Below are 21,733 nucleotides of genomic sequence, written 5' to 3'. Positions count from 1 at the left end.
CTCTCCTTTCTGACCAAAACATTTCCCACAAACTGAGCATTTAAATGGTTTATCTCCTGTGTGGACTCTTGTGTGTTTTTTCAAGTCTCCTTTCTGACCAAAACATTTCCCACAAACTGAGCATTTAAACGGTTTATCTCCTGTGTGGACTATCATGTGTCTGGTCAAGTTTCTGGTATAACCAAATCCTTTACCACAAAGTGAACAACGGTGTTTATTCGCAAGAACTTCACTGTATTTCTGTGTGTCTAAGATAGATTCACGTTCACTAGATTCCGTCCAATTGTCACTGTCTTCAGTCTCAGAAGAGTCTGAAGTCTTGCCAGCACTAGCTGGTTCTGATACTCCACAGTCCTCTCCATCAGATTCTGCTTTAATCTCTTCAGTTGAGCTGCTGGCTAGAGGCTCTGCCTCTCTCTTGTCATCAGTTTGGCTTTGATGAAGCTGTGAGGACTGATGTTTCTCTTCCTCATATTCACTCTTCACAGGAACAGGAGTGAATGGGAACTTGGTGATATCAGCCTCATCCAGCCCTTGAAGCTGCTCTCCCTCATGGCTGGTCCATTGTTCCTCCTGTTCCTCTTTAATGTGTGGGAGGTCTGGGTCCTCCTGTTCCTCTTTAATGTGTGGGAGGTCTGGGTCCTCCTGTTCCTCTTTAATGTGTGGGAGGTCTGGGTCCTCCTGACTGGTCCAGAGTTCATCCTGTTCCTCTTTAATGTATGGGGGCTCTGGGTCCTCCTGGTCCAGACTCGGGCTCCAGTCCTGCAGCTCAGGGGTAACTTCTTCTTTAATGACCAACAGCTGCTGGGAGTCTGGAGGTATGTCTACTCTGTGTAACCGCACTACAGGATTTAAATCAGTGTCCAGCAGTGTCCAACAGTGTTGCTCATTCTTTTTGGAATGAGATGATTCTAGCCTGATATGAGACTGAATTGTTAACTTGTTACACTCCATTTCCTTCTTCAGAAGGAGTCAACTCAGTGGAGTGGGAAGATCTGAGGTGGAATCAGGCAGAGAAGCTTCATCCTCGTACTCTGCTATCTTCTTTCAAAGAGCTCAAATATCTCTTCAACAGCCGCAGTTAGCTGCTACTTCACCAACGCTGTCAGGTTTTTTGGGACATTCGACATTTCCATGCAGTGACACAGGACGTTTTCTTCTTGAACATTAACTGACAAACGTTCTTCAAAACTCCAATAAACGCTAGCTCCATTAGCTTCACAGCTAAACCATTCATCTGAGTCGATAAGAGAGAGGACAGAGGAGCTGCTCCTTCCTCTCTCCGTGCTAAACGGAGCCTCGGCTCCAGTTTATATATTCATCCATATACATAGATTCTTCTGCTGGTCAATTACAGTTGTTAAAAACTACTAATCAAAGGGGGGAAATCGGTAAGCTGCACCTTTGCCTTCGTAGTACTCCGCCATGGTTTTCCCAAACACACCGGAAATGTCCTGCGCAGCCGCAGTTAGCCGCTCTGTGAGCAGCGCTCTCAGCTCGTCCGGTTCTGTTCCTTTTTCCAGCAGCAGCAGCAGAAAGCAGCACAGCTGATCCGCTCCTGTACACAGGTACGTGCACATCATGAAGCGCTCGGCGGCTTGCCTGCTGAAAGCCGCTTTGACGCTGCATCTTGATAGGCTGTCTTGCTCTATTTCCGTGTCTGATTGGTCCATTTGCCTCGCGCCCCCTGCCGCTGGAACCGCCCACAGCGTTTCACATTAATGTCGCAGACTAGAGGCGGCTTGTCTCCGAGCGGCTTCACGCTCGCGGGGCGGGACTAGGGCGGGACCTTTCGTTGAAGCTACTTAATGATAGCCTGACTCCACCAGACGGGGGCGGCATTGTTCCACAAATTCACAATCCACCTCAGTCTGGCCCTGGCCTCAGAGATGCATTCAAACCGGCCGCCACACAGGCGCACCAATCAGCGTGAGCTAGGGGCGGGCTTTAGGCGAGACCGGGTGTGACGCCACCGAGAGGCGCCTCTGCGTTTGTAGTTCTTTCACTATTCAACATGGCGGCGGCTACCGAGGCTAGCTCCAGTGTGCTAGTCAAACATTCTATTCAAAACAATAAGCTAACATAAACGTTAAACACTTGATCTTACAGTGAGTACGAAACCGTAACTGTATTGCTGTAATGTTATCAACTATGAACGTTAGTAAACAAGACATTGTTGTAGAATTTGGGGAGATAGCCTTCAGCGCTAGGCTGGGATAACTTATTAGCTGTAAGGCTGTAATGGCTAACGGCTAGCCATTCACGCAAGTCACAAACACAAAGCCCTTCTCACTCTCACCACAGCCCAGTAAACATGCAATCTGTTAAACCATCATTTTTGTTCCAAATCGAAATAAATCATAACGTTAATCAAAATGCCACTGAATTATTAGCTAATCAACACAGAACTGCAAAGATCAGTGTGATGTATTGTCCCTTTACTGCTAGCTGAAGTGTATTCTGCTATGATTGGAATGTTGGCTGCTGTTTAATAAACCACGTTAACTCACGTTGGTGTCCGAGTGACATATTATGTTATACAGGCGAGATTAAAGATCTCAGGATACAATACAACAATCAGTTTATCTGATATTTTCCCCCGCTTGCATAAATTATAGGCTACTGTGAAGTGTGAATATAGCTCTAGCATATAGTAGTCCTATATGTCTGATATTTTGGAGCTGTTATTCGAGAAATTGGTTTATCGATAGAACATACCGGTAGCTTAAGATTTTGCACTTGTACTTTAGATAGGGGGTAAACAAACGTCATGGGAGCCAATACTAGGAATACGGTATATCAACAAGGAACCATTCTTAAAGTTAGAGATTATATCCAAATACATGCTGCATGGTGTAACCAGGGTGTTTTTCCTCTTCTCTGTTGACGTCCTCTGGGCTCCAGGCAGCTCCCTTTCGCAGATTCATCTGACAACATCTTTATGCATTTACATCGTCTTATCATTTGACCCAATCGTGCCTCAAGACCAGCAGATTATGTAACAACAACACCACACACGGCCGTCATTTCTCCGTTTAGTTTATTATTACAAAAGTAAGCAAATAACATTCTCCAGTCATGCGTAAATATCTACCATTCCACTGACACATATGCTAAAATTCACCAGTTAAATAGTAGCGTTAAATCATTATATTGTATCAAAGCATTTGGTTGTTGCCATGATCATAAAGGCTAGAGAGCGTTGCGTCTCCATGACGTTAGCCGTCCAGGGTGCGTGCCACTCGGTGTCATATCGTGTCATCAGTTCCCTGAAGAAACGAACAACGATATGTGTTATGAATGAATCGCTGTTAACGTTAACATTAATCATCAATCATCAGACGTAGCACCCCAACCTCCAAATGTTGCTATCGTTAGCGTAACATCAGTTAATCCAATCAGTTACATTTAACGTGCAAAATGGCCTACCTGCACTTCATCCTCAGTCAGACATCTGCAGTAATTCTTCTTTCTTTTGGCAAATTGAATAGTCAATGGTTGCACCCAATATTCACCTTACAAAAACAGCAAAAAATCTGCGACCTCCATGCTAACTATTAGCAATTGTAGTCCTAGCTGATCAGGCGCTGCTACGTCATGAAGGGAAGTCGATCTGATTGGTTGGCGCTGGCAAGCCCAGACGGTGACAGACAGACGGTCCATCCAATCACCTGCCTAGTAGCTTGAAAAAAGTGACCGCCCTCTTCAGCAATGTAGCTTGGCCGAATCCAGATGGATGTTGTTTGTGAAACAGATATTTGAAGCAAACTCATCGATCTGGCAGCGTCAGGTTAACTTAATGACAGCTCTTCCTACACATTTCCTCCCCCCACCCTCCTGTGTAGCTCGACCTGAGAACGTTTCTACAGGCTACAGCTCCAAGCTGGAAGCTGGTTTCCACGCCCACAAAACGCTGCGACACAGCGGAAAAGCGAATTTGCCATTGTAGATGTGCACGTACCGTGACAGCTGCACGGCCCCGCTGCTACCACACATTTTACTCCTTTCTGCTGCAGCACGTCAGCCTCCATTTCGAACAAAGAAAAACGGTGTCAGTACGTTCGTAAGTCAGTAGCCTAGCCCATCTCATTGACAAATTGTAGGCTATACAAACAGTCAAGTCAAGTCAACTTTATTTATATAGCACATTTACATACAGCAGCAGCTGAAACCAAAGTGCTTCACAGGCGAGGGGCAAATAAGGAGCACAAATGTAAACAGGTAGGTGCAAAAAATACTGAATAAAGTGCAACACAATACAAGTACTGAAGGCAATTAAAAGGAGAGAAAAGAAGGACTAAAAACAATAAAAGCCAGGGACCTATTGAAAGCTATAGGTGGGGGGAAAGGCCAGGGAGAACAGGTGGGTTTTTAGTTGGGACTTGCAGGCTGGGGTGCTAAACCCATCCCGTACCGGATGCCGTTTTTCCGACCGTCAACTGTCTCTCCAGCTTGTCACCAAACTATTATAGCCTACTTGGTTGTCACCTGGTCTATTCCTAAGTGTCACTGGCCAGGGGGAGCCAGGATTCGATGTTTCAAATATACATAGGCTAACAGCATGCGCTGGGACGCGTCATCAGTGATGTTAACTGGGGTCGTAAGGTGTTTCGGGTCTGACAACATCATACACCCTCGCCCAGTAGACCCCGACCCGCGTCCCAGAAGCAGCCGCTCACGGATCAGCCTTCCTGCAGATACTGGACCTGCTTCAGGTTGTATTTATCACCTGTTCCAGCAGATACTGGACCTGCTTCACGTTGTATATCTCACCTGTTCCAGCAGATACTGGACCTGCTTCAGCTTTTATGTCTCACCTGTTCCAGCAGATACTGGACCTGCTTCAGGTTGTGTTTCTCACCTGTTCCAGCAGATACTGGACCTGCTTCAGCTTTTATGTCTCACCTGTTCCAGCAGATACTGGACCTGCTTCAGGTTGTATTTCTCACCTGTTCCAGCAGATACTGGACCTGCTTCAGGTTGTGTTTCTCACCTGTTCCAGCAGATACTGGACCTGCTTCAGGTTGCCGTCTTAGGCTCTGTGGAGAGACGTCTTGCCCTTCTCATTCCTCTTGTTCCACTAAAGGAAGAATCAGAATCAGAATCAGAAAAATGCTACAATTGCTCGTACTCAGGCATGGAAAAAATATAAACATAAGCATCAAACATTGTAAGAGACATATGACTGTACATAGGGACATAGGAAGACAGAGTGAGCAGCAGGAGACATTAGTATATGGAGAGGGTGGGCGAGATTATTTCTTGTGCAAATTCATAACCTTCCAAATCATCATCTAGAAATCATATGAACAGTCATGTAAGACAAGCACGATAATAAGGTCCAGACAAAAATCAGAAGTTCATTCTGGTGGTAAATAAACGCATACAGAGATGGCAGAATGGCAGCAGTCTATATAGCACACAGCCTACCTGAGTCTGACAGGTGGATGTCACTGTCCTCCAGAGGTTCACTGTTCCCCATCTCCTCCCCATCCTCCTCCTCTGTCTGTTATGTGTGGCCATACGACAGGCGTGGGGAACACCTGTGCTCTGCAAGACTGCAGTCTTGAATATCAACTATAACAGGAAACAAATCTACTAACATCAAACACATCAGCATATAGCTAAAAAAAATAAAAGAAGAGAAAAAGGCCAGCCAGCATAAATTGTCAGTCTGTAGTAGCTACATGCTAGTAGTGGAACTAATCAGTGTTGCCACAGTTGTTTGGATTGACCTGGTTCTGAGTGTTGCCACAGTTCTTTGGATTGTGACAAAGTGCTGTCTGCAGTTTGTAATCCCTGTTGGAGCTATTTGTTGTTTTTGTAATATTTAATAGTTAAACATCTATTTACACAATCACATTTTTACACTTTTTTTTAACAAGGAACTGTCATTTTCTATCACTTAGCCTACATCTTAAATGTATGAAGAAGAATGTGTGAAACTAATTTAATAATTAAGATTAGATTAGATTCATTAATTTAGATTAGATCCATTTAATTTAGAAGAACCCCTAGGAGCCAATACAATCATAACACTTGCAGAAATACATCAAAGCAATGCTCAAAAAGCAAAATACAATGAAAGTCATGCAGAAGAGTGACATTTTCAGTCAAAGGTACAGTTTTCTATATACTTAGTCCAGTTAGCAGTCGACCAGTATCAAACCAGTGGCCATAGCCATTTAAAAATGGATTAAACAAAGCAATAAAATGCCTCCTTCTCAAGTGTGCCACAGCAGTTTTTATTCAGTTTAATCTCACCAGAGAGACTGGCTCTTTCAGCTGTTAAACCATGGATTGTATGAGACTATAATGTCCTATCTCTGCACTGTATGTTAGGGTCACCCGGTGAACCCCAGGGACTACTGTGGCTGGACTCCACTGCATGAGGCCTGCAACCACGATAGGTGTGCCAGCAATGTCACTGTTTAGCCACTGTAGTCGCAATCAGTGTAGGAAATTAAAAAAATATTTTGGGGACAACTTTTGCCCCCAATGTCTAAAAACTGGGGGCATTTACAACATTTTGGGGGCACTTTAAAAAACAGTAATTAGTGCATGACGTTGTTAAAGTAGTGTCAACAGCGCTGTTTGTGTGTGTGTGTTCTTCATCGTCGTCTTCTGGCAACCAGCTTGCAGGTGCTGAGTGTGTGTTAGAGATGGAAATTAAATGAATTTAATGAAAATACATTTTTCAAAATATTGGGTCAATTTTTGCCCCTGGACAATGGTTTTTAGGGGCATTCTGAGATTTCTTGGGGGCATTTCTGCCCTTGCCCCTGGCTAAATTCCTACACTGGTCGCACTGTCTTTGCACGAGTGCCATCAGTCGCTCAGCTTTGACCTTGTAGCGGAGGACGAGTAAGGTTCCCAGTCGAAAGATCAGGAAGAAAATGCCCAGGACAATCAAATCCATGTAGAGCTTGATATCTTCCATATTGAAATGCCGGAGAACCTCCTTAGGCTGTTGGAACACACACTTGGGATCCGGACACTCCAGCTCTGAACGGTTCATCCCATAGGTGGACAGGATCATCCCTTCAAAGACGTACCTGCCATAAGACACATAAGAGCACCACTTAAGGTACTTGGAGATGGTGTCAAAGGTGACAAAGAATCCAGAGAAGAGGAGCAGTAGGACAGCTGTGACAGCTCCAAGAAATGTAGCAACCTGTAGAGAGGTGGAGACAAGACCAACTAGAAGCCCTAGGGACTGGGCTACCAGGGCATTACAGGTGGACAGGGTTATGAAGAGCAGGTAGCGGCTGGCCTCAGGAGGCTGCCCTGTCATCCAGTACACTATGGTGCAGTACAAGATGGGGCAAATCACCTGGAATGGAATATCGGCCATGGTCTTGGCCAGGTAGTAGGCCTTCAGGCTGTACCAGTAGTTCCGATGTTCCCTCAGGAACACAGATATTTCCAGAGGAAAGGTTAAGATGGTAGGCATGAGTGCTCCGAACATGAGGAAGAGCACGGTGAAGAAGAGGAATGCTGTGTTGTTGGAGACCTTGCTTGCATCATTGCCAACGTTCAGGTACAGGAAGCCTATTAACACGCCTATGGAGATGTGGCACATCACTCTGAGGTGGGTCAACACTTGGTCTCGATATATTGTTATGAATGTTCTCTTGAAGAGGATGCAGAATTGTGTCAGTGTGCTTGTGGCAAAAGTATACGTCTCTATGTGTCCGGAGACCTGAGGGCACTTTGTTGCACAGACTGATTGGCCTTTCTCATCACACTTCTTCTTCTTCTCCTCTACAGCACACAGTCCATGTTGCACTGCCTCAAACAACACAGGGTTCAAGTCTCCATACTCTCCCGATGCCACCTCAATGATGAAGTCTGCAGGGTTGTGATAGGTAGGACAGGACAGGCCCAGAGTTTTCAAGTAGGGGATGAGGTAAGGGACTGTGCCTTTGTAGATGCACTGACCCTGGCTCAGAATGTAGAGCTTGTCAAACATCTCAAAGAGCTTGGCACTGGGTTGGTGGATGGTGCAGATGATGGTTCGTCCCCCCAGTGCCAGAGAACGCATCACGGAGACGACCTGGTAGGACGACGCACTGTCCAAACCACTGGTGGGCTCGTCAAAGAACATGACTGGAGGGTTGTTGACCAGTTCAAGGGCGATGGCCAGCCGTTTACACTGACCACCTGACAGACAGCTGGTACGAGTGTGAGTGCATTTATTGAGCCCTAGGGCAGTCAGGATCTCATTCACCAGTTCTTTCTTCACGTCCATCTTTTCATTCAGCTTCAAGTTGGCTGAAACCATCATGGCCTCCTGCACGCTGAGGTGTGGCAGCAGCATGTCATCCTGCATGATGTAGCAGGACATCTTCCTGAAGGACCTCAGCTCCCTGGGCTTCCCATTCACCAGGATCTGACCCTTCATCCCTGTTTCCCTGTAGCCAGCCAGAATGTTCATTAGGGTGGACTTCCCAGACCCTGAGGGCCCCATGATTCCTATCAGCTCCCGGCTGGAGAACCTCCCAGACAGGCACTTGAGTAAGGCTTTGAAACTTCTCTTCCTCCAGCAGGGTCCTTCCTGGATGGTGTAGGAGAGGTCGGTAAACTCTAGGTCCACGGTCAAGCGTTTGGGCAGGTGGGAAAAGTGATGTGCTTCAGTGATCTGGTTCTCCAGCTTCTTCAAGCGGGTCAGCATGGCCCGCCTGAATGCATGGCCCTGCGGGTGAGGTGGAGCGTGAGGCTGGCCACCCCCGTTACACATCATGGCCTCCTCCATGGGGACACTCACAGACTCTGGCTTCACCGTCTTATCTGCCATAGCAAAACTCTTGATTCACAGCTCTGTCGGGTCAGAAGTTGCTTCTCTGCGGGATGTTATTATCCTTGCTGATGTGTCGCTTGTAAGGAAGTTGTAGCTTCCACTTATTATGTGCTGGATTATTTGAATGGGAACTCGCCACAGGTGATCGATAAGAAGCACGGGGATGTCTTTAAGGCTTTATTGGGCAATCCGGCTGGTTGTAAGGAAGCCGATTAAGTCGAACAGCGACAGCCTGAAAACATCGCTGGTATCTTGCACTTATGACATCAACTATGACATCATTGATGACCTCACAGTTGACATGAACTAGAGATCGTGAGTTCCCAAACCACACAACCACAGACGAAGAAGCATAAAACACCAAACCACACATATAAACACAAAGCTGCCCCTTGTTAGCTAAATATATATCAATATATATCTAACCGCAGATTTAGCTACTATAAGAATGAACTTCACATGTAGCTTTAGCTAATCGCTCCCTGCTAACGTGAGGTCCTATTGCCAAATCTCACGAGGGTGTGTTGCTGAGACAGGGACAGGTCTTGAACAAATTTAATTTTCTCATCTGTCTGTCTAAAAAAATGCCATTTTAGTGTCCGAATGTTCAGAAGATATGTGGCTTCGGAAAATACTTTAATGACTATGGGGGCGAAAGAATCATCATAATAACCCAGAGGGGGTTCCAGGGGGTCCCAAGCAAAAAAGGGGAATCCTTTATTTTCACTATAATTCCGTTCATATGTAACACAAGGAAAATGAATGTATACTATTTTGATCATAAATAAAACATCTAAAAGCAAAAATCTTATCAGAATGGGGACCTGGGACAAAAAAAATCAAATTGGGGTGGGTGGTCTAATTTGTGTCAGTTTAGGGGTCCTTGGCAGAACTTGGAGCCGCTGTTGTCACCAGGCAGGGCCAGGGGCTGTTCCTCCAGCCAAGACCGGCCCAGGAGCACCAGGAAGTCAGAAGTGAGCGCAGTACCTGGCATCCCCACATGGTGGCAGTGTAATGGCTCAACACAGCAGCACAGACTAGAGCCAGAGGAACAGAGGCTGCTGTTCTCTATGGGGTAAGGTCTGGTTCATTCTATGTGTAGTTAATGCAAAAAACAAAAAACAAAAACGCTGCCAGCGTACCTTGGCATATTATGCTTCTTGTGATTTCATAGCAACTTTGTGCCTGAAAGTTTCAGTTGTGATCTCTGACACAGGACCTGAAAACTCCCAGTAGCCTACCTTGGAGGCATTGTATCTCTGACACAGTACCTTGGATGCACTGTGTTGGCTGATAGTTTTCACCTTGTGTGTGTGTGTGTGTGTGTGTGTGTGTGTGTGTGTGTGTGTGTGTGTGTGTGTGTGTGTGTGTGTGTGTGTGTGTGTGTGTGTGTGTGTGTGTGTGTGTGTGTGTGTGCGTGCGTGCGTGCGTGCGTGTGTGTGTGTATGGCAAAATGTATTGTACATGTACATGTATTGTAGCAGGAACTACCACAGAAGTGGTTTTGAGTACTTTGCCAGGTGTTTATATAGGTCTGTCTGTCTGTGGACAGATTTTGTCAATACGATAGCATCACAACCGTGCGAGATGCAGTCACCAAACTTTACAGGTGTGTAGCTGAGATCACAATGAAGGCCAAGTTCAAAGATGGATGTGGGCCTAGCAAGGGGCAGTTGGCTGCCTCACTTTACAGGGGCAGTACACATGACAGTACTGAACACTACAAGCTGGAAAGTGAGCTTTGATAGATAGAAGTCTTAAACACCAAGTTATCACTGAGTCTTTGTTCAAAACCCCATCAACCCTCTACAGATGCAGCAATCTTCAGTTGCCATCATGATTCACCAAAGATCAAACAGAAGTTTAACTTAAACTAACTTAACATAACCAATGCAACCTCTTAATAAACAGTATGGATATCATTGGTTTCTCTGCAGCAGGGGTAGCCAATAGGTAGCCTACTGTAGATAAGGGGTCTTCAAAGTCTGAGACTGTAGGTCTCCCCCGAGACAAAGCTTCGAAAAAGGTGCCCCCCCTTCCCCCCTCGCTCAATTCCTGGATGGGATCATGATTATACTATTTTATCGCCAGAGTCATATACCCTCAACAATTGAGCCAAGATAGCTTGATATTGACCAGACTACACAAAATAGCCTACATTAAAAAAAAAAAAAATCTGTTTGAAGGTATTTATTTGTTTCTGACTCTGGGAAAGTGGGGAAAACAGTCAAATTCCTCAAAACTACTGTATCTCTGAACCAATCTATCTCGTTAACCAAATCACAAATATTTAGGATATTTGATGTGATCTCCTTTTCTTAACCAATGTAATATTTTTCCCACTTCCATTCACTGAGCCTCCCCTGAAACTGCCTGGAGCCCCCCAGGGGAGGCCTGCCTCCCACTTTGAAACCGCCTGCTGTAGATCATGGTCTACCGATAGATCTTGGGCCATCAATAAGCTTACCAAATAACTAAAAATCATCAGTCATTATAGCTACAAAACTATGTGACAAGTTGAAAGTAATAGTAAATTTATGTCACTAAATTCATGCACCTTTACTTTACAAGTTTAAAACAGTAAATACATGGTCTGACTGAAATAAGATTAAAAAAGATCATAGTCATGGGAATAATTTATAAGATGTTTGATTCTGTGCTAAGATTAAAAAGATCATATAGCCATGGGAACAATTACGGTGCGTTTAGAATAGGTAAAAAGCAGTAAAAACTCTTATTTTGGTAAAAGGCACTAAAAGGGTTAAAATGCTAAAAAGTCTTTAATTAATTCATTGTTTATTTCATTGTAGGGTATATTGCTCAAAGTTAAGTGTGTTATCGGTGATCTACGAAGTGACCTTAATCAACTACTCTGAAATCGTTTGCTCATGCCTGCCTTCTGCAGTAGGGGGAGAACCATAGGGGAGAACCATGGGGAGAACATGCGCTATTAGGAGTTTCTTCTTTCTCTCTAAAATCTTTCTTTGGCCTGAAGAATAAGAACCACCAGCTGATCACAGAGGCAGTGCTGAAATTTCTGCATGAATCAGAGTTGTATCAGAGGATATAGTGTTTATTTATTTATTTTTATTTTTTCAATTGTGGGAGTAGTTGAAGTATAGAACTGAGGAGGGCAGTAATACGCCATGTTGCGTTTAAACTGCCGGAAATAGAAAGAAGAAGAAGAAGAAGAGAACACGCGCTGTTTTCTTCGCTTGTAAAGACGCCCATGAAGAAACAGTCTGCGGCCTGAGTCACACTCATTTCTCCCTGTTTCTCAGGTATGTGTTGGTTAATGGTGATACAATCGTCGCAGACTCTTTGTGCACATGTTGGCATCACAGGAGAGTAAGGTGTGTGTGTTTCTGTGATGTTTATGTTGAGTTGTAGCTGTTTGTAGAGGAATGTGGAAGCGCTCCGGTTTCTGCCTCGTTTTAGTCACGTTGAGAGATGCACACTGCTAGTTCAAAATGGCGCACGTTATCGACTAGCTCAGTCATGTTTGTTTCTGTTGTTTAAAAACATGTATAAAACGAAATATATTTGATAAGGGTAAAAGAGTGATATGTAGAGAATTAATAGCTTTATTTACACAATCATTTAATTTGAACAGAATCACTTCACTCAAGTTGGAACAAATGTAAACATGTTTATTTGCACTAAGAATGGAATATGTTTATATAATGTCATGGAATCGGTTTCTAAGCTATTTTTAATTATTTAATTCATTTGTTTGTATGGAAAATGCACTGTTGATTATTGTATCACTCTAGTAAAGACATCAGTGAAGAAACACAGTCTTCAAACAAACTGGCATAAGCCAGCAGCGAGCACACTCACCGCCGGTGTTTTCAAAGTTTTGGTGCACGGCACAGGAGGGAGAAAGAGAGCCAGCACACAAAAATGTCCTTTCGTTGAGTTTATTCCAGCAACACCAGGTACAGCACACGGACGTTTCAGCCTAACGGCCTTCTTCGGCCTTCTTCGTGAAGAAGACCTATGTGCTGTAGCCCATTGTATTTTTAATTTTATATTTTTTATATTTTTTCATTTGCAGGTTAAACTCTCAGCTGAGCTCTGTTATTGAAGCTTTGGCTAAAGGCATGAATTTTACAATGATGTTTTGAAATAAATGTTTAAAAATCGATTGTGTGTTAAAAGCCCCCCCCCCCCCTTCCCCCCCCCCGGCCAGCAATTTGTTCCAGGCCAGTGAAGTCCCAACAATCTACAAAAACATGCAATAATGCATAATGCAAACATGCCAAGGGCAGCATCTGTTATTCTGGCCTCATAATAAGCACTGAGGCGGGTGGTCAGAAAGTCAAATAACATTAAAATACATTGTATGCTTTGGTGCGATGTAGGATTTTGTCTTTCAATATCCTCATTGCAGCTTCGCTTGGTGTTGTTGCTTCTCACAGGAATGGTGTCCCTGTAACAGAGAGCCCAACATGAGCATGAGCGCCTGGCCAATCCCGGCGCTTGACTGCTGCGTAGGCGGGCACAGGGCGTGGTTTTGGCATACCCTATGTGGGATTTGAAATAACGCGGACCTGATTAGTGATTTGCTCCATTCGCCTGCAGCTTTGAAACATTACAGACGGGTGTCAAGCTGTCAGCAACAAGGCTGGGAGGATCACACCGGAAGAAGCACCCATAGGCATCATCGCAGCTAGATATAAGGTGGATAGAACTACAGGTTATAGATTGACACAGGCTGCTTGGTCACAGCAATGCATTGTAGTAACTTGAAGGAGAAAGGATTACAAAGTCCCGCCTTCACCTCATTCAAACAACAAAGCCTCACAACCCCCACCTGAACCATCTCTACTACAATGGGCGGGGCGTCGGTGAGTTCAAAGGTGTGACGTCACCCTACGCTATATAAAGAGTTGTTTCTGTCGTTCTGCCTCTTTAGACCGCCGCTCAGCTGTAATCACCAAAGAGACGTTTTCTGCAGAGATTCCAGGACAATAGACCAGGAGGACTAGGCCTCTGATCACGGTTTCTTTGTGCTCCAATCCAGTCTACAACTACTGCGCACAAGCAAGGACAACTTTGGAAACGCAGACTCCAAGTAAGGCTGAATCATCTAGCAGAATTCGATAAGCATTATTGTCAGAGGTGTAGTAGTGCATAGGCCTAGTGATCATATGGAATTATCTTCTAGAATCATCGAAGAGTGAAGATGATTGTGATTATCTCCTTTGTTTATTGAGTAGCCTAGTGATTAAGTCTGTCTCTCTCTCTCTCTCTCTCTCTCTATATATCTCTAGGGTATCCGCGGGGTCTTGAAAAGTCTTGAAAGTTGGCAATTCAATTTAGGGAAAATCAAGACCCTTGAAAAGTATTAAAGTCTTAGGTGGATTTCAAATTCAAGACCCTTTAAATGTGTTATTTTTTCGATGTGAATAGATGTGTTTTCATGACGTTCATTTACGCTGAGTTAAAAATAATTTGCGTGCTTTTAAAATAAATAATATGTAACATTACATGCATGTGACCGTGTGTCTGTGTGGGTGTGTCGTGGGCGTCCCCCCCCTCCTCTCCTTCACTCATTCAGTGCTTGCTTCAACACAGCAAACATGGCTGCTGTGAGCTGCATGCGGTCTTGTCCGGTCTCGAGAGCGTTTGCTTACGTTACGTTGCTGACAGGGATGGACACTACATAGCCCGTCTGTAAACAATGTTTAAAAGTGCAGAGGCGAACTGGCGAAGGGAGCTGACCAAACGCTGACAAACATCACGACTTCAAAGAGCAACAGGTAGCAAATGTGATCGATAACATAATTACACTCCCTCAAATAAGTCGTCAAACGATTTTTATTTTGTGACCGCAAACATTTTTCACCTCAGTTTGAGGAGGACATGTGCTCAGTACGAGCGACCCTCTGCCAAGTAATGTTAAGCGCCCGGCATGGTTTTGCGCAGCCACGACTTGGAGCCTTGCCGCCGCCGAGCGGCGACAGCAAGACTGTGCATACTCGAACGTAACTCGTTCAAAACATTATCGTGTCGTTTACCAAGAACTTGCAATCATGTCGGTGGGGGAACATTTTATTGTCCCTCCATTTCAAAACTCATTCCGGTGAGCATGCAGAAGGCTTTGCTAGATGAGGGACAAGCACGTTAAATGAGGAAATGGCATTTCCTCATTCCTCACAACAAAGAGTTGACGGCGCTAGACGGCGCAGAGTGACATTTTCGAAGGAGCTGCACGCCCCCTACGCCGAACTGCGCCGATAGGACGCCCAGCTGCAGCGACCCCCTTGGCGCAGTCAGCGCCGTCGATTTCGCTCGAGCATAATTTGCGCTTTATTGAGTCATGACGCTGTTTATTTAATAGGATGATCTGGTTGTAAAAATAAAACAATAGGGTGATCTGGTTGTAAAAATAAAACATTTATATCAGAAAGACGTTGAAAGCAGTGATTGTCAATGAAATCTAATCTTTTTCTGCAAATTGCATCATTGGGAGGTTGATTCTGGCACTCAATATTACGGATGGGCAATATATCGATTTTATATCAATATTGTGATATGAGACTGTATATGGCAAGGATGTCCAAACCTTTTTGAATGGGGGCCAGATTTGATCATGTGAAAATACCTGGGGGTAGCTCGCAGAGTGCACCAGATTGATCCTCAGGGAAACACTGTTGTGTGTATGTGTGTGTGAGTGAGCGAGCGAGCATGTTATTGTTATAAATATACTTTATATAGCCTATATTTTTAAGTTTAAATAAACCTTGCCTTTGGGTTAGTCACTCAATTTATTCTCTTGAGCTTGATTCCTTCCCGGCCTATCTGAATTCTGTTGTATTTATACAGTGCATAGAAGTTATGGTGGTCTCGACCTAGTTTCAAGATGAAGACCAGACACGCTGCCTCGCACCACGCGTGATCCTAGTGACCTCACCTCATGTAATCCTAGGGTGACGAGCACAAGTGTAATCCCAGCGTGACGTCCGCGTGACGCACTTGCCTATATGACGCCGATAATGTCGTCAGTGCCGAGGCTATGACGTAGCAGTATTTATAGCCATGCTCTGTGGGTCATCGTTCTCTTTCCCTGATCTTCTGGTCGCTGTACCCAAGCTGATCGCATCCCATTCTCTGAAAGCTGTGTTTCGACCCACCCAGCTCCCCAGGCCATCACCAATGTCTTGACTCCTGAAGAATCCCCTACGGGGGGGGGGTTCTCTATTCTAGTCCGAGCAGATGCCCTCTCTCACCTCAAGAAGAGAGGCATCTTAGCGCGGATTATCGGCGTGATAATCCTATGCACTGTATAATAAAGTGAGCCAGGGTGTGTTGCAGGATGCTAAGTGAGTAAAGGTACTATAGTTAGTAAGAAAAGAGCTTAGACGGTCACAGAGAGGGCGTGCATTACTGTATGTTATCAGTTAATTTGCATTATTTGACATTGCACGCTCTGCGATGTGACTATTGCGCATGTGCACATTGCGATGACGATGCTGAAACGATATATTGTGCGACCCTAGTTCAGAGAGAGGTGGTTGTCCTGGCACCATTGTTCCAGGGCCCCCACCTCCTCTCTGTAGGCCGTCTCGTCGCTCCTGGAGATCAGCCCCACGACTGCTGTCGTCTGCAAACTTCACGATGGTGTTCGAAGATTGAGTCGCCACGCAGTCGTGGGTGTAGAGGTCGTACCAGAAGGGGCTGGAGACGCACCCCTGGGGCGCTTCTATGCTGATGGTCAGTGGGGAGGAGGTGAGGTTGCCCACTCTCACCACCTGGCGGCGATCTGTCAGGAAATCCAGGATCCAGTCACACATTGCTGTGTTTAGTCCCAGATCCTTGAGCTTGCTTACCAGCCTGGAGGGTACTATGGTGTTGAATGCTGAGCTGTAGCCCACAAACTGCATTCTCACATAGGTGTCCTTCCCCTCCAGGTGGGAGAGGGCGGTGTGGAGCACGTGTGCTACTTTATCCGCTGTGCTCCTGTTGGGGCGGTATGCAAATTGTAGCGGGTCGTGGTCCGGGGGGAGTGTGGGGCGGATCTGTAATATAACCAGCTTTTCAAAGCACTTGCTGGCTATGGGCGTGAGGGCTATTGGGCGCCAGTCGTTGAGGCTGGTCACTTTCTGCTGCTTGGGAATGGGGATGATTGTTGCTGCTTTGAAGCAGGAGGGAACTTGTCGGAGGGAGAGGGACTGGTTGACATTACTTGTCAGTGAATACGCCTGCCAGCTGGTGGGCACAGGCCTTGAGGACACGCCCGGGGATGCCGTCTGTGCCGGCCGCCTTGCGTGGGTTGATACGCAAGAACGACTGGCGCACCTCATCCTCAGTGATGGTGAGAGGGCGGTCTGGATCTGTGGGGGGGGGGGGGGGGGGGTTGGTGGTTAGGTGGGAATGGGGGGGGGTGCTGAGGGATGGGGGGGAGGAGGGGTGGTGGGGGGGAGGAGGGCAGTGGGGGGGGGGGGGAGGAGAGGAAGGAGGGGTGATGGGGGGAGAGGTGGCAGGGGGGGGGGGGGGATATATATATGTATACCCAAACCTAAGTATGATTACCTCAATCAATTCTTTTTTTTATTTTTTATGATCAATTATTTATTCGTATTTTCATAAACAATACAGTCCACACACCAAAAGAACCACAAATATATAACAAACAAATAAAGTCATACAAAACAAAAATCAAACTAAACCTAACCACTATTCTAAGAAAAGAAAAGAAAAACAGTGTCACATCAGCAGCCCACAAACACTATTGCAAAAGCCCCCGGCATAAACATCAGCTTAAATAAAATAAAATAAAACATCTTCCCATCATAGTCCATTCACAAAATCCAAATATTTCCCCCATTTCTGAACATATTTCTCCGACTGGTTAATGAGACGAAAAGAGAGTTTCTCGTATGCTGCCACCGTCCCCAGCTGAGAGAGCCATACATTCACTGAGGGTAAATCAGCCGACTTCCACTCATGAACTAGAATTTTCCTGCCAAGCATAAGAGCTGTATGGATCCAGTCTGCTTCAGACTTGGGGAGGTTGTGCAATGGTAGAGGATCACCAAGAATAAACAAACTAGAAGAGAATGGAACATCCTGCCCAATTATCCCTTTAATTTTTTCGTGAATGGCTGTCCAAAAAAATTGGGCTTTAGGGCAAGCCCACATAAGATGTACCAGAGTACCATCCGTGATGTTACATCTCCAACACTCTGGGCTCTCCCTCAGCTTAGCTCTGAATAGCTTTACAGGAGTCCAATAGATTTTATTTATAATCTTAAACTGGATCAGTCTTGTTTTAATCTCCCTAGACACTTTCTTTACATTCCTTAAGATTTTTTTCCATGTCTCATCAGAAAATGACATATTCAAATCAACTTCCCAACCCACTTTAAGAAAACCAAACTTAGTATCTGATTGAGTCAAAAGCATGGAATAGTATTTTGAAGCTTCGTGTCCACTTCCAAATAACTCCAGAATTAAAGAGGGGGTATTCGAGTTCAGAGGTTTGGAAGGAGGCAGTCCGAATGTCTGAATTAATAGATGCCTCATTTGACGATACCTCCAGCCCTGGCTTTCAGGTAAATCAAACTGTTGTTGTAAAGCAGTAAATGATTTTATATTGTCCCCCAGGTAAAGGTCCCCCAAAACAAGGATGCCCCTCTCCACCCAGACCTTCCAAATAAATGGTTTCTTATCTATATTAAGCTTAGCGTTCAGCCAGATACCTGAAGACAAATTCAAAAAAGGATCAAAATTTAGTATTACAGCCGACCTTTTCCAAATCCATTGCATATGCTGGAGTATTGGGTGAGTCTGGGCATCCTTCGGCAATTTTGCCGATATATAATAAATAGAGGGGATAGCCTCACAGAGGGCCTTTTCCATAGAAAACCACGGTGGAGCGCGCTCAGGAGGTAGAGTCCAATGGGCCAGGTGCCTCAAACCAAAAGCCTGATAGTATAAAAGCAGATTTGGAATACCTAGTCCTCCCTGGTCCACTGGCCTCTGTAACCTACGCAAGTTAATTCTAGGGCGCTTATTGTTCCAGAGAAATGTATTACAAAGCCTATCGAACTGCTTAAAGTACCTCAGAGGAATCCTTATTGGCAGTGCCTGAAGTAGGTAATTAAACTTTGGTACACAAGTCATCTTCACAATGTTAGCCTTACCCCACATTGAAATTAAAAGGGGGGCCCATCTCTCTATATCTACTTTAAATTGACCTAGCAATGGCTCAAAATTTATACTAATTAGCTCTGAGAGCTTAGGGGGGAAGGTTATACCCAGATATCTAATGCCCTCCGTGGGCCATCTAAAGTTTCCAGACTGAAACAAAGATTTGGGGCAATAAGCCGTTAGTGGGAGAGCTTCCGATTTCAGCCAGTTAACTTTATAGCCTGAGAGCTTGGAAAATGAGTCTATTATCTTAAATAATGCAAAAAGGGACCTCTCTGGATCTGAAACAAATAGAAGAATGTCATCTGCATACAACATCAGCTTATGCAAATCCTGACCAATCTGTATACCAGGGAAAGCTGGGTCTAGGCGAATAGCTGAAGCTAGAGGCTCTATTGCCAGGGCGAAGAGCCCAGGGCTCAAAGGATCCCCCTGTCTTGTCCCCCGCCCTAGTTCAAAAGGAGGTGAAATAATACCATTGGTCAGGACTGCAGCTTGAGGCCGAGTATATATTAACCGTATCCAATCAATAAATGTATTACCGAAGCCAAAGGACTTCAAAGTCAAAAACAAATAACGCCATTCTACCCGATCAAAGGCACGTTCTGCATCAAGAGAAATGGCTGCCATAGGCATCTGTTCATTCTGTGTAGCCCACATTATATTAATTAGACGTCTAACATTATCGACATAATTGCGGGAATGAATGAAGCCGACTTGATCTTTATGTATTAGATAGGAGATAACTTTATCCATTCTCTTAGCGAGGATCTTCGAGAGAATTTTTCCATCACACCCAACTAAGCTAATAGGCCTATAACTTTTACAGTCTAATGGGTCTTTCCCTTTTTTTAAAATCAAAGTAATAAGTGCCTCTGACAAAGTCCGGGGTAGGGAACCCCGTTCTAATGACTCAGTATACATATCAAGTAATAATGGAGCTATTTCTGCAGCATAGCAGTGATAGAATTCTGCTGAAAACCCATCTAAGCCAGGTGATTTAGCTAATGGTAAGTTATGTATGACCTCCAAAATCTCCTCTACAATAATAGGAGCATCCAGCATAGCACGTTGCTCCTCAGAGAGAGAGGGGAGATTTATATTAAGCAAAAATAAAGTTATCTCCTCATCCTCTGCAAGTGATTCTGAAGTATAGAGTTGAATATAAGAGTTCCTAAATGCATTATTAATTTCAGTTACATCAGAGACCAAACTACCCCCCTGTGCCCTAATAGCCGGAATAGCGCTCATAGACTCCCTTTGTTTAATATAATTGGCCAGCATCCTACCCGCTTTGTCCCCCTCTTCGTAGTGTTTCTGTCTGGCTCTAAACAGCGCAAACTCTGCCCTTTCAGTAAGAATGGAATTAAACTCGTATTTCAGTCTGGTCAGAGCTATAAGATTAGAGGAAGTCATGTCGTTCGCATATGAACTCTCTGCTACTTTAATTTGTTTATCCAATTCAACTTGTTTTGCAATGTTAGCCTTTTTCCTGTAGGATGCATATTGTATAATATAACCTCTAAGAAAGGCTTTCATAGCCTCCCAAGCTACTCCTGATGAAGGGGCAGAGGGTAAATTTGTTTCTTTAAACATATCTATCTGTGCCCTCAGGGCCTCTTTAAAATTATCTTCCTGCAGCAAACTGGAATTAAATCTCCATCTAGGGGTCCTACGAGCCTTACTAAAGGGGAGGATACTCAGCATCACTGGAGCATGGTCAGACAAATGAATACTACCAATAGCACAGGAGAGTGTAGAGGAGACCATTGTACCTCAATCAATTCTATAAGCAACACACCATTCAATTTTGATACATTTCCCACAGAGTTTGAGACCCCAATTTGTAATTAGATTGTATATGCAGGGATGCAAACTAGTCACCTTTAGGTGACAATCACCTTTTTGATCCCAAAATAGGGCACTTAATTGAATGATTTTGATTGGTTTTGTATCTGCCCTCGTATCTGTCACCTTTTTCACTCTCCATGAGTTTGTATCCCTGTATATGACTGATTTAATTTAACCCTGCTGTACCTACAGAGCTGTTTGGTGGGAGGACAGACATCTGGCGTAGGAGGGGAGGAACATTGTCGAAATGAATTCTTCAGAAAAGGTGAGGAAAATATCACTACTGTATCACTGATGTTGCACACTAGGCATGGGTCGGTTTGAAAATTTTTAAACCGGTTCGATATTCCCCCAAAAAACGTATCAAACCAGTATATCGGAGGGAAAAGAAAGTGTAGCCCATAAATGACTGTAATGCGACTGCAGTTAGTGGTGATAATTCACCTCTAAGCTGGTATGCCAACCAGCACTAACACTGAATAAAAATAAGCAGATCCATTTAACTGTAACAACACTGTTTTTATTTCTCATAACTATTCAGCTTAACTTTTGTTCAAACATCAACATAATAAACAAAATAATACTTTTGCCTACTAGTGCAAATTGAGAAGAGGCTAATAGGAAAAATACTGCAATCAGAATGGATTGTCACTATTTATATATATATATATATATATATATATATATATATATATATATGTATATATATTAGGGGTGGGGGAAAAAATCGATTCACCTAAGTATCGCGATTTTTAATGTCACGATTTTTTGAATCGATCTTTTATTCCAGAATCGATAATCAATTTTTTTTTTTTTTTTTTTTTTTTGGTGCTTGCAGTCAGGCCACTCACTGAACAGCAGGCCAGACGCCGCCTACTGGTTTACTAGTGGTTTTATTACTTTATTAGTTAGTCTGAAGTAATA

General features: G+C 44.3%; 1 pseudogene across 1 annotated transcript; it reads right to left on the bottom strand.

The window, feature by feature from the left end:
- Positions 1-5,032: 5,032 nt before the first annotated feature.
- Positions 5,033-8,797, bottom strand: LOC310776620 (ATP-binding cassette sub-family G member 4 pseudogene; annotated as a pseudogene). Its single transcript has 2 exons — positions 6,821-8,797; positions 5,033-5,080 (listed from the first exon to the last, which is right to left on the bottom strand). The product of its transcript is annotated as an ATP-binding cassette sub-family G member 4 pseudogene (transcript).
- Positions 8,798-21,733: the final 12,936 nt, after the last annotated feature.

This window comes from Poromitra crassiceps, assembly GCF_964638095.1.
Source record: "Poromitra crassiceps genome assembly, chromosome: 5".
Taxonomy (NCBI): Eukaryota; Metazoa; Chordata; class Actinopteri; order Beryciformes; family Melamphaidae; genus Poromitra; species Poromitra crassiceps.
Note: the sequence above shows the minus strand (reverse complement) of the source record. Positions and strands in the feature narration are given on the sequence as shown.